This window comes from Lagopus muta, chromosome 3 (genome assembly GCF_023343835.1).
Source record: "Lagopus muta isolate bLagMut1 chromosome 3, bLagMut1 primary, whole genome shotgun sequence".
NCBI lineage: Eukaryota > Metazoa > Chordata > Aves > Galliformes > Phasianidae > Lagopus > Lagopus muta.
In genome coordinates, this window is record NC_064435.1 from 88899683 (window position 1) to 88911842 (window position 12160).

The 12160-nt window shown below is 37.4% G+C and overlaps 1 long non-coding RNA gene across 1 annotated transcript; it reads right to left on the bottom strand.

Moving 5' to 3' along the window:
* Window positions 1–1233: 1233 nt before the first annotated feature.
* On the bottom strand, window positions 1234–10203 carry LOC125691000 (uncharacterized). The gene is made up of 3 exons (XR_007375871.1): window positions 10047–10203; window positions 4289–8542; window positions 1234–1319 (listed from the first exon to the last, which is right to left on the bottom strand). It is a non-coding gene; the product is annotated as an uncharacterized LOC125691000 (long non-coding RNA).
* Between the last annotated feature and the right edge of the window lie 1957 nt (window positions 10204–12160).

Here is a 12160-nt window from a genome sequence, read left to right on the forward strand (position 1 = left end):
TTGAAAATGGAAATGGAATAAGGAAGTCTTCTGGGAAGTGCAGTTGGTTCTACTGTTTTCAGACAGGTACCCAGAACTATTGACAGCCCATGGAACTGAAGCATTAACTCTAACTCACAGTGCACTACATGATGTTGTGATGCAGAGTATCAATAACAAAAAATCATAAAGCCATGACAAATTCTCATACTATTGCCATAGTGGTCTCCTCCTGAATTCATTTTGGCTATGATCTTAGGAACTTGAAATTCTTATCCTTCTGCCCACATGCACTGTATATTTTGAGACAGATTCTGGGGTCTTTTATACTGTTGTTGTTTTTTGGTTTTTTTTTTTTTTCATACTACATACTGCAGAACTGAGTTTCTAAACTCATCTGCTCTGTTTTGTTCAGATTAATCCACTGAAGTCACAACCACCACATCCCCTTTCCCGACTCTAGATAGTGGCAAATTAGGTGGCCTAGAAAATCCGTCTCAATCCACATTACTGTGACATGAGAGATTTAGACTCCAAGAGGTAGTTACTTGCTTATCCACAGTGAAACTGATGCTTCATGTGTGTTAGTACCTTGAATATTCTTTAGCAGCAAATTCCTTCATTTTTCCCTTCTCTTTCTGAGCTTTATTCTCTTATTAATTGTTATTAATTAGCCTTGAAGTAAATGTTCCTTTAATTTCACCTTTATTTTCATTGTAATCTCCCTTGTAAAACAGCAGCCTCTAATTTTTTCATGCTTGGAATACACATACTGGAAAATGGGTTTATCTACAGAGTCACACTGACTATCACAATTTATAACAGTGTGCTTAATTCTTTGGAACCAAACTGAGCACTAACTGCCTTGAGCTGTTTGCTGGGAAATTAGATTTGTGCTAAACAGCTTAATGCTCTGGGGAGTGCAAAATAAACTAGATGTGGCAATTCTATGATTTTCAGAGTGTCAAACTACCTATGTTTTTATCACTACTACCAAGCTCAGATGTCATTATCTAAGATTTTTTTCTACATATCATTGTCCCAAAATGCATTTAAATAACTAAGTGAGGAGCAGAGCCTTATGAAATCTCTCCATATTTAAAACACTGTACACTTAAAATATGAAAGAAAGATTATTTGGGAGCAGGTGGATTTAAATCTTGCTTATTAGATGTAACTACATGAGTAAACGTGATGTGCTTTCAGATGGGCAAGGTAGAAGTAAACACTAATAACTAAAAAGTGGAAAAACTCTTTACCTTGCTCCTTTTCAGAATTATAGTGGAAGGACAGATCAGTCAAATCATCTATTTCTGGAATGCATGCCATACCAGGGTTTCCTAAGAGAAAGGGACAAATAAACAACACTAAAATTATTTTTGCTCAAACATTTAAATGAGCATTCTGGCTGACTCCCAGCCACTCCAGTATGGATATCTTTATTTAAATGCCACCAAATCTGTTAATATAATATGATGATGCTACCCAGTTACCTATTTCAGCAAGATTTGATTCTAGCAAATCTTTTATTGCATAATGAAGCCCTATTTCCATTATGGAATTTCATAAAATGCATCAATTGTGGAATATATATATATATATTTTTTAACAATAAAAGGATAGTAGAAATTCTAATTGAGATGATGAACCTTTGGAACATCAATTACATGGCTAAAAGGCTGCTACTGTCATCACAATACATCCAAGGCAGATCTCCACAAGCCAGATCTGTATTGCTGTTTTCTGTTGAATTCAGGGCTGATTCTCTCCTTTACCATTCTCATGACACCTATCTTCTTTTCTATAACAATGTAATGGAAAGATGTAATGTGCAATGGAAAAATCTCAGTTGGTGAACTAACTTGTCCTGATTGTCAAGTTAATTTAATTCCATTGTGAACATATACAAACCTGAAGAAAGTAGCATATTTGAATAATTCTCTGTTGATTTAGTCTGATGAACAGACAGGAAAGCTTGACCCATCCGCCCCATTGCTGTTGCCAAATAATGGGCTCAAAGGTAGAAAAAAATAAAAGGGAAAATAAACACAGAGGAAAAATATATCCAACAACTGTGCTAAAACTTAACTTCTTTTTTAGCTTCCTTTTCTTGGTAGAATAATCCAAAACGCTACGTGTTTAGGTCTTTTTTAAAAAGAGATGTCAATGATAAAAGTAAAACCCTTTGCAAAGTCTTCACAGAGTCCTCACCAGAATTTCTAAACTTTAAGGTCCTTGGCAGTGAACACGTTTTCAAATAACTTGAGGTTTTATTAAGATTAATTGCAACTGGGATTCATTTCATAAAACAGAATTAGACGTGAGCCTGCTCTAAGAGTGGGCTAGGAAGAACTGGATCAGAAAGACGAAAGTGAAAATGAGCTGGGACGTCTAATAGGTCGTATTTAAATGAATAGATCTGAAGATCCATATAAATATCTATATTTAAATAATACTGAGGAAAATAATATGTCGTGGTAGGGTTTCAAAAAAGTATAAACACAGCATGAGAATTTTATTCAATCTCTATAAACCTGGGTTTCTAAGTCAGGGCCTTTCCTTTGAATAGATCTGAAGAGCCAGATGCTGTCCTCAAACAGGTGACTAATATACTACTGCTTTAATAAGAGCTATTGGTAAGTAATTACCTCCATTAGGGTTTCTATATTTGCAATACTGTAAACTGTTGTTAAATGATGCTCTTTCCTGTCAGACATATAGCTGCTCTGGTAGTGGTTTTCTTAAAGCCACTTTTAAAGTTTGGGCAGTAGATACAGAGTCTACTGAAAAGCAGACATATTTAATAAAACAAAGAATAGTACCTGTATTGAAATCATCAGCCTATCCAGGTTGTTGAGCAACCAGGAGTTAAAACAGATTAAACAGAATTCATTTTGCAGTGTATGATGGAATTAATTTATCCCCTGAGACCAGTAAATCTCCAAAGATTTTCACTATCTTCTCTTTGCAGCTGATAAGGTCTAGAAGATGAAGATGAACACTTGCCCAGCTGATAGTAAAAACAGTTGAGCTGTCTTTCTGTAATTTTTTTTATATCGTTTTCATCATCCAGCTATTATTCTGTTTATTATTTCACAATATCTTTCAATAAATTAACATTACATATGACAATATTTGGATAAAATTAAATAACTATATTATTAAAACATTATTTGAAAGTCACACATTCCCTAAAAAAAAACCCAACAACACCAAACAAGTACTTTACTGATATAGCTTGAATTTCAATGTCTGGGACCTCAAATGGAAAGATCAGACATCTGTACAGCTGCAACTGCCACCACCCGTATGAATCATTCCTGTTTGAAATCTTACTCCTTTTCTGTGGTTTCAGCACTTGTGTGAATCTCACTCTGAGAACAGGAAGGCTGCTTATTGGGCAGAATACAATCCAGTTAAAAAGAATGGGGAAGACCAATGTCCACTGGCAGAGGGAAAAAAAAAACAACCCAAGATGACACAACCCTTACACAATAACACCTCTACATTTGTCTTTATAATACTTCATTTGGACTACATATTGAATGATAACAAAAATTCGTGATTTCCAATAACAGAAAACATCCTTTGTTTTGAATATATGTTTTTAATCTCTATGTTTGTTTAAATTAATTTTTAAAATAGTTTACATATTTCATACAAAGTTTTCCACGTAACTTCAGCAGAGGCATAGTCTTACAAGCATCTTCTGGTTAAATTTTGCTGCTTCTATCGTACTACAGTCAAAAGATCTATGTAGCTACTTCTTGAAGGGCGCATGCTATTACATCTTGAACTAATTTTACCTTTGTTTTAAACATTGTTTTCCATGCAGCCAGCGCGGAAGCACAACAGTGTTATTGCAAAATGAGGGAGGAGTGAGTCAGAGATAAAAGAGAAACAGATCCTCTCATCTATATCCCCAGTTTGAAGCAGATAGTCCTCTTCTCTAGAGGAAATATCAGTCCACAGCAACAGTCATTTTCTGTGTGTATGTATGACTCTCTAGACAGTTTTTATTTTTCATCAAATTCTTTGGTCTTTCATTTCTGTTAGAACTCGTAAACAGCAGGTCATTAGCAGGAATCCATTGTATGTTTAGATAAACCTGGTTATTTTATCTTGGATACATCAGTATGAGCAAAGGTTTCAATAAAGGGCCTTTGCTATGGAATTGTTCAAGTTGAAAAGGACCAGGAGGACTGCATAATCAATGGATATTAAGATATTAAAATCACAAAAAAAGAAAGAACAAGAAAGTTAGGCAAAGTAGACTGAGATAACAAGAGAGAATAAATGGAGGGCTTACCCATATGCTAGGCTCACCCACAAAAAAACACCAGAAGAAGGGATGTCCAGCAGAGATCCTTTCCCGCTGGCAGCCAGCTCTTAAATAGGTCTAGGAGAGGTGCAGCCAGGCTCCCCCCCTTCCGGCACACAGCTGAATTGCCTTCACCTGTGCTCCTGTGGCTGACTCAGTGCTCGCCTCAGGTGATCAATCAGAGGTTCAGGCCGTGAATCAGCAGTTCCCATACAAGGACCATCTTTGAATTTTACTTTCTCTGACACTTCAAGAGGTGCCCCTAGATGTGGTGGATGCTCCATCCCTGGAGGCATCCAAATCAGGCTGGATCAGGCTCTGAGCACCCTGATCTAGCTGAGGATATCTCTGTTCATTGCAGGGGAATTGGACTAAATGACCTTTAAAGATCCCTTCCAACTCAAACAATTCTATGATTCTATAAGTGCAATGGTATGCAGCAGTTGCTTCTAAAGAGTAGAAATGGGAAAAACAAAATCAAGAACTCGTCATAAAACTCTCTCTCAGGATTTTCTAGGATTGGTACAATTTTATAAAATCCTCAGGGACTGAGACTTGTACAGAAAACTTTTTAGCTTCTCAGAAGTAAGTCTCCGTTCCCTGTACTTTTGTCCTTATACCGTGGGAACCATCTGAATCACCGTGTTTTAATGCTGTCTGTATATGATTGTTGAAATAAGAAGTCCCACAGCCTAAATGCTGTGCACTTCTGGAGTCCTCTCAAAAGAAGGAAGTGATATTTAAAGTAGAAAAATAGCTGAGACTTAAGTTCACTAACCATGGTCCAGTCCTAAAAACAGGGGCAACACAAGAAATAAGCATAAGAATCTGAAATATAAATAAATGCTAATTAGATATTGAGGATATTTCTTGATGGTAGCTACAAAGACATCAGGATTTGATATACTTACAAGTGTCACTGAATTTCATTTGGAGAGGGACATAAAAGCAACATCTTTGTTAAAAGTAGTGCCTGCCCATAGGAATAGACGGAGAGGACTAAACATCTGAAGACTTGTCATCCATGCTAAATGAATTTTGGGGTAGAATATATCTAGTCAGCACCAGTCTGGCCTTGTGCTCAGAAGAAACATAAACAAAACAAGGATTTCATGAATTACCATGTGGTCAGTTCTGAAATAAACACGTAAAAGCACTTGTTTTAAATGATAGATACAAAGCAAAACAACAACAACAACAAAAGGAAGGAATGGGCATTATTTCAAGAAGCATTTTTTAACAAAGGTTATCATTTTACACAACAATTGATTTTGATCATCCTACACATCACAGTCTCAAGGAGACGAAGGCTGTGAACCTTGGGTCTGTGTACTAAAAATGTTATCTTGAGAAAAGATGGTGATTTGGGTAATAATCCAAAAGAATTTTTTTTCTCATTTCTCAACTAACTTTTGTCCAGATAAGAAAGGGAGTAATTTCACACTTAGAAGTAATCTGACTGCATTAACAGCTAGGACTATATTTAAAAATGTATTTAAATAACTACAGAAAAAGTGCCTGGTAGAAATTGCTTAACTACTGCACAGCAGCCCAGCTCAGGAGTCATTTTTGGGGATTCTCAGAGTCATAAATACTCATTTAGCTTATTAGTTACTTGGATCACAAGTGCATCAAGCATTCTGTTCTGAAGGAAGGAATACCCAGATAGAAAACATTGATTTAACTTGTTTTCCTGTTAGTCACAGTGCATCAAAGTGCATGGGCCTCCATCAGGATTACACTGCCTACTCTGCATACCTTTATCCCCCTGTGCTTTGGGGTCTTCTAGAGAGCTCCTAGTTCATCCCTCACAGCACATAGGCACAGACAGTGCTGTCCTGATTTCATTCAAACCAGTGCTTAAACCAGTGATTTGCTTGAACCTACTGAGGGAAGGTTCAAACCTTCCAGGTTTGTGCTAGCAACTCAGTGGTTTTGCCTACAAACCTTTGATGAAAGAATCTTGGATCAAGCGTTTTTTTCCTCTCCCCTTAATTTATCATTCACTGTGTCTGGTTTCTTATGAACAAAGGAGAATACATATAATTGCATTCAATTTAGGAGATGTGCTTGAGCATTAATCATTTCATAAATGCCAAAACACACTTTTGAGGCTAGCCAAAATCATATATATATTTCTGTACTTTTAACGGGTAACAGCAAATCAATAAACACAGTGCTACCCCAATGTGTTTCTTACATACAGGTTTTTCTTTAAGATCCTGATTTAAATTCAGGCTTATCAATGAAAAGCACTGCTGACATGGCTTTGAAATTTTAATTTTCTTTTGAAATAAAGGCCTGTTCTAGATAAGAGTTGTTGTTGCTTGCCTCTGAACACTCTTTGCTTTTATTATACAGCATTTTTTCTTACAGCTGGTAAATCCTATTTTCACAAGGAAAAAAAAAAAAAAGGCACCTCTAATCATCAAAGCAGCACAATTTAGGCCTTTATTATGTCAGTCATTAATTGTCTTTCTTGTGAGCTCACAATGTCATAATATTCTTTTTGATTAATGAGGATCTTACAATTACAGGGTAGGAACTGTCATGCTGTACTGTAGAGACTGTCTAAAGGCAAAAATTACAGTTAATGCTAATGCATTACCGAAGACTTAGGGGTGGAATTATTACTGTCACCAATTCAAAAGGGGATGCATCTGGAAGACTGACAGCTTTTGTCATTTCTGGAGCTCTTAGCAGCCGATGAGCTCCCACATAGGACACCTTGAATTTTCACTCCCACTTCTGCACTAAGATTAAGGGTTCTGGAAACTGGAGAAAACATAAGCAGATGGTAAGCAACATAAGTAAACCTAGGGCACGAGCAAACATTACACAATCTTTTTTCTCCCACCGCAAACATCAAACTGGAGGAGAAGGAACAAAAACATTTTGGACTACCACAAACTTTTGAAGTTCCTTATTAGAAGTAATGGACTGTGATAAGCAGGAGGTCAGGAAACCACATGATTCCGTAGCATTTTACAACTTCAATTTCTATGACAGTATTACCAACAACCCACAATATTTGAAGCACATTTAATGATCTAGCAGATTTCTGAATCAAATATCAAGCTTTCTGAATAAATAACATCCAGCTTTACAACAAGCACGACTGCTAAGCATCTTATTGCCAGCCAGTACTCTGAATTTCACTAACCATCAGGTTAAGAGTTCCTGTGCAGAAGGTTGTATTCAGAGCAATGTTCAGCAGCTGCTGGTGGATCAAGTCTCAATGATTCTCTTTGTCCAATTGTTAAATCCATTTTGGTGAAGGATTCATGCATCAAAACCAATAAGCGAGTATTCACCTTGGGGTGGACCAGTGGAAAATGCCAATTACCACAATTCCACTGAATTCAGTACAGCCCTCCAGTCTCTCACCAGCCCAGTAAATGACATTTATTTTTTCTTTTTGTTTCAAATATCTTTTCAGCAGAAGATGCAGATGAGGCAGCCATGTTCTGTCACTTCTATATCAAGGCTGCCTTTGAAAACTTTCATTGCCACAGAAGTATTGATACTGGGAAAAAGTGCTAGGTGCCATGATCTTGGGAAATTGTTTTTCTTACAGTGTTAGCTGAAGTGATAACATAGACTTCTGCTTGCTCTGCTAGCGTTAATCCAGTTGTCAATTGCATTTAGGAGACAACAGCCCAAGCAATAGAAAGCAGTTGCAAAATAATATCTAAACATATTCCTTAAAGAAAATTCTCTGCTAAGATTTGCTGCCTGTTTGCACCAGTGTCAGTGGATGCTTCTTGTTGTGTGCAATAGAGCCAGCTTCCAGTGGGCAATAATTTGCTTCTGGTTGGTGAGAAATGATCCATGTCCATCCTGTTCTTGGCCTCGACATTCACAATCCTCATTCCGTAACACCGATGTTCATCCTCATGGATTGACATTGCATTCCCTCAAATTGCACAAAGGACTGCTTACAACAGCATCAACTTTTTGTATTTCAGCCCCACGTTGTAGAAGACAATCATCCAGAACAACCACGTAGAGAAGTTTATCCAGCTTCATCTTCAAAAACATTCAGCCATTTCATTCCACTGTTCTTCTGAAGACTGTTCCACAACCTTCTATAGTCTGACTGCTATTCCAGATGGCCAGAAAATATCTCCTATTTATCAGCTTAAATTTATTCATGTGATCCGTTTGTTCTCCTGCCAGTATTATTCTGTAGCAACAAATTTGAGTCGCTGCTGAGTTGGGTTTGTATTAGCAAGCCATAACCTAAAGACAAAAGGATCATTGTCTTGCATTTGTTTATGGACTATTTCCCCTATATTATTTTAATGAAAAAATGCAGTGAAGGACTGTGAAATATAAATGAATGTCATTGGCAGATAAAATGATAGCTTACAAAGTTGCATAACAATTAATAGGCTTCCTAAATTATAGTTCATGCCTTAAATGATTATTATCTAATTATCTCTATATATATATATCTATAAGTTAATTATCTGTAGCTTTTTAAATTTGTAAGTGTTCAACAAAAGTTTCAGTCATTAATAGCATAATTATAGAATTATCAATAAAGTACTTTGGCTTTATTATACATACAGTATATTTACTGCATATATTGCATATATTAACCCAGTGAACTGGTTTGGCATGTTAGAAGAAGGCTTTTGATGCTGTGGGTGACATTTTCAGCACATGAGCCTTCTGCTGAACTTCTGTTCTTACTGGGAATCACAGGCTCCTGTCCCTGCTCCACACTCAGCGCTCACCTCTTCTGACTTGCCACCACAACCAGCCATCCTTCACCCTGCTCTCTACCTTCTACCTTCCCCTTCCAGACATTCCCCATTCACCTTCTTGACCTTCCTGTATCGCCAGTGTATGCATGGAAAACAGCTGTTTGCAGAGCAACTGTAAATGCTGCTACTCTCCCAGGAGCATGCCCTCCTGCTACCAAAAGCACAAGGCCCTTCCTTATCCATAAAACAATGGTTTGCACAGACAGACATCAGAAAAGGGCCATTGAGGCAGCTTATACTCTCTTTTTTGGCACAAGTAAGGCAGGCAACTTGCTACTTGAAACACCACTACTCCTCCACAGACGCAAGGATTATTTCTGTTTGATTTTGTGGCTTTAAAACCATTACAGAGGGTCAGTCATTTAGGAAGGCACAGGGAACTGGATTTGGTCAGGAGACAAACCTGCTGCACTCATCCCAAATGACTTTGTCAGACCAAAATTTCCTCAGCCTTCAAGACAGAAAAAAGACAGTAAAAAAAAAACTATTAAACAGCATGTGCTTCTGATTCTCCCATGGCCACTTACATGTTTGAGGCACAAGAAATAATGACTTGTGTTGTCCACTACATGGTTGGATTATCAACCAGGCCCAGTGTGCTAGGAAGATCTCTCCTGAGGAGCTAATGGACACCTCCTCTAACCAAACTAAATAAGAGGACTGCCTTTCCAGCTCAAATGGCATTTTGGCTTCATCAGGCTACTGCACCAGGTCCTAATTCTCACTGCAAGTTGATGCATTACTTGACATGTCACAAATATATGGCCAATCCTTAGTGGCCAGGAGGATCTCAACAATATTTTGTATTTTTTTCCTTATGAAACAGATTTCCACAGAACACACTCATAAATCTTTGGTTTCTTTGCCAGAACTTTTTGTCCAAAGCTCTCTATAAAAGGCATGCCTGAATAATCTGCCGCTAATAAATTTAGATGGGTGTTTACATACAAATGCTGCTCCTTCAAACACAGTACCTATTTCTCCAGACATGAGAAGGAGAGAGGACAGGTTTGCTTGAAGCTTGAATCCATTACGGCTTTATGCCTGAAACCATTACTGTGAAAGAGATAAAAACTGCATTGTCAGTAACCTTCATATTTTTATTTTACAGGTTGAGCAAGATTATTGCTTCCTAACAAGCTTCAGGGGAAAAACAACAACAACAACAACTAATTCTGCCACACTGTTACCCCGAGATCTTCTCCAATAACTGCTGGGGAAAATAGGGAAGATTTTGCTTTGCTTTAAGTTAAGCCAAAGCCCCAAAAGAAGACAGAGATGGCATGAAAGAAAAAGGAAATAAAGAAATAAAAAGGAAAAGGAAATAAAGATAAATAAAAATAAAAATATGAAGAAAGTTTACCTTAATTTTGAATGGCATTAGGATTTAGGGTTTTGGTTTTGTTTTTTTTTTCCATTCAAATATTCACACTTGAAAAAGGATAATATTCTAAAAGATATCCTTGTAAATATATTCTGTACCTGTAATTTTGTCAGAGATGAGTGGTAAATAATAGCAAGGTTTTAGTCATTTTTACACTTTATTTTGTAATACTTTCACCAAGAATATATCATTTAGTTCTGATTTCTTTAAAAATAATGCTTGATTTGCCCAGCCACTTACAAAAAGACCTCACTGTGTTTTTAATTTGCTCTTGCTGGAGCTGGCAAAATGAAAACAGAGAGTGCTGTATATCTAAGAGAAGAACAACGGATCCAGAGTTTTCACATTTCCACTAGGATTAAAGAGAATTGGTCTCGGTTGTACAGAATTTAGGAAAATTGATCCATTTGCTTTTTCCTTCCCAGTAAATAAAAAGATTTTGTGTGTGGTTTACTTTGTTCTTTAAAAAAATAATCTGCTCTGCTCCCGGTAGGCAGTCTGGGTTATAAACGTAGTATTTCAATTGGCAGATTAGCCAGCTTTCATGGGAATTAGCAGAGTATCCCATGGAAAACAAACAAGAATAATCCGAAGAAAGATGTGGGCCACAGAAAAGTTCTTGTTCGTGCAGTGCAGGGTGCAAGTTTACTAATGTGACTCCTTAGAGCTCTTCTCTTATCCACAGGTCAGGGAAGGAAACCATTTCCTTCTTACAAGAGGAAGGAAAGAAAAACAAATATACAGAAGACTGATAAAAGTACTAAGAATAAGCACTGACAAGTCTTTGAAGAATTACTTATTCATCAATAATATTTACTTAGCTATAACAGATGTTCAAAAGTCAGCTTTTCACTGTTTCAGTACAAGGTCTATTTTAAAGTAACATCATTAAAGAAAACCCACAGTGTGGCTATAGACTAGATTTCAGGATTTAGAAACTTGTTACTTAAGGAGCTTATTTTACTCCAGGTAAACTTCTGAGAAGCTTACTAGCTGATGAAAAGACTTCAGAACTGAGGTGTATGAATTTAAGTACTGTGGCCCAAATACAAGCAGCTTTGCAGTTTGACAGTTATGATCTTGAATGCTGTAAGAGAGCTCTGATATATAAGAACACGTGCTTGCTCATCAGCACCAGAGCCTTCATAGAATACTCTGAGCAAATCTCAAAAGGCAGAATGTGGACAAGGCTGCCAAAGGTGGGTAAGAGTGAGAAAACTAACAGCGACTTTTGGGGCAGCAATCCAGAGCTAGGCTTCACTGGTGATAGGTGGACTGGACTCCACTTGATAACCTACAGGTGTTTGGGCAGAAAAGCTGAAACATGTGCTGGTTGCTCCATTTCCAGATTTCTGGTTTTGGAGATGAAAAAACTGCCTGTGGAGCTTGGTCAGTTCTCCAGCCACCTGCATGATTACGTAGCTATGGATGCTTAGGCCGAGCTAAACCTTTCACAGAATTCCTCCATATCCATATGGAGTGCAACCAACTGGCCATCCATCTACAGAAAAATTATATGCACCAGGGAGTACAATTTCACGTCCTACCTGTCAGGGCATTGTGCTGTAGTGTATGCTCCTCAGCAAAGCAATCATGGCCTGAAAAAGGCGAAAAACGTGCTCTGAGCTCAGCAGCAGCCAAGATGTTGTGTATTTTCTCTGCAGCACGAGGTGCCACTCAACTATGGACTGTTATTGTGATCAG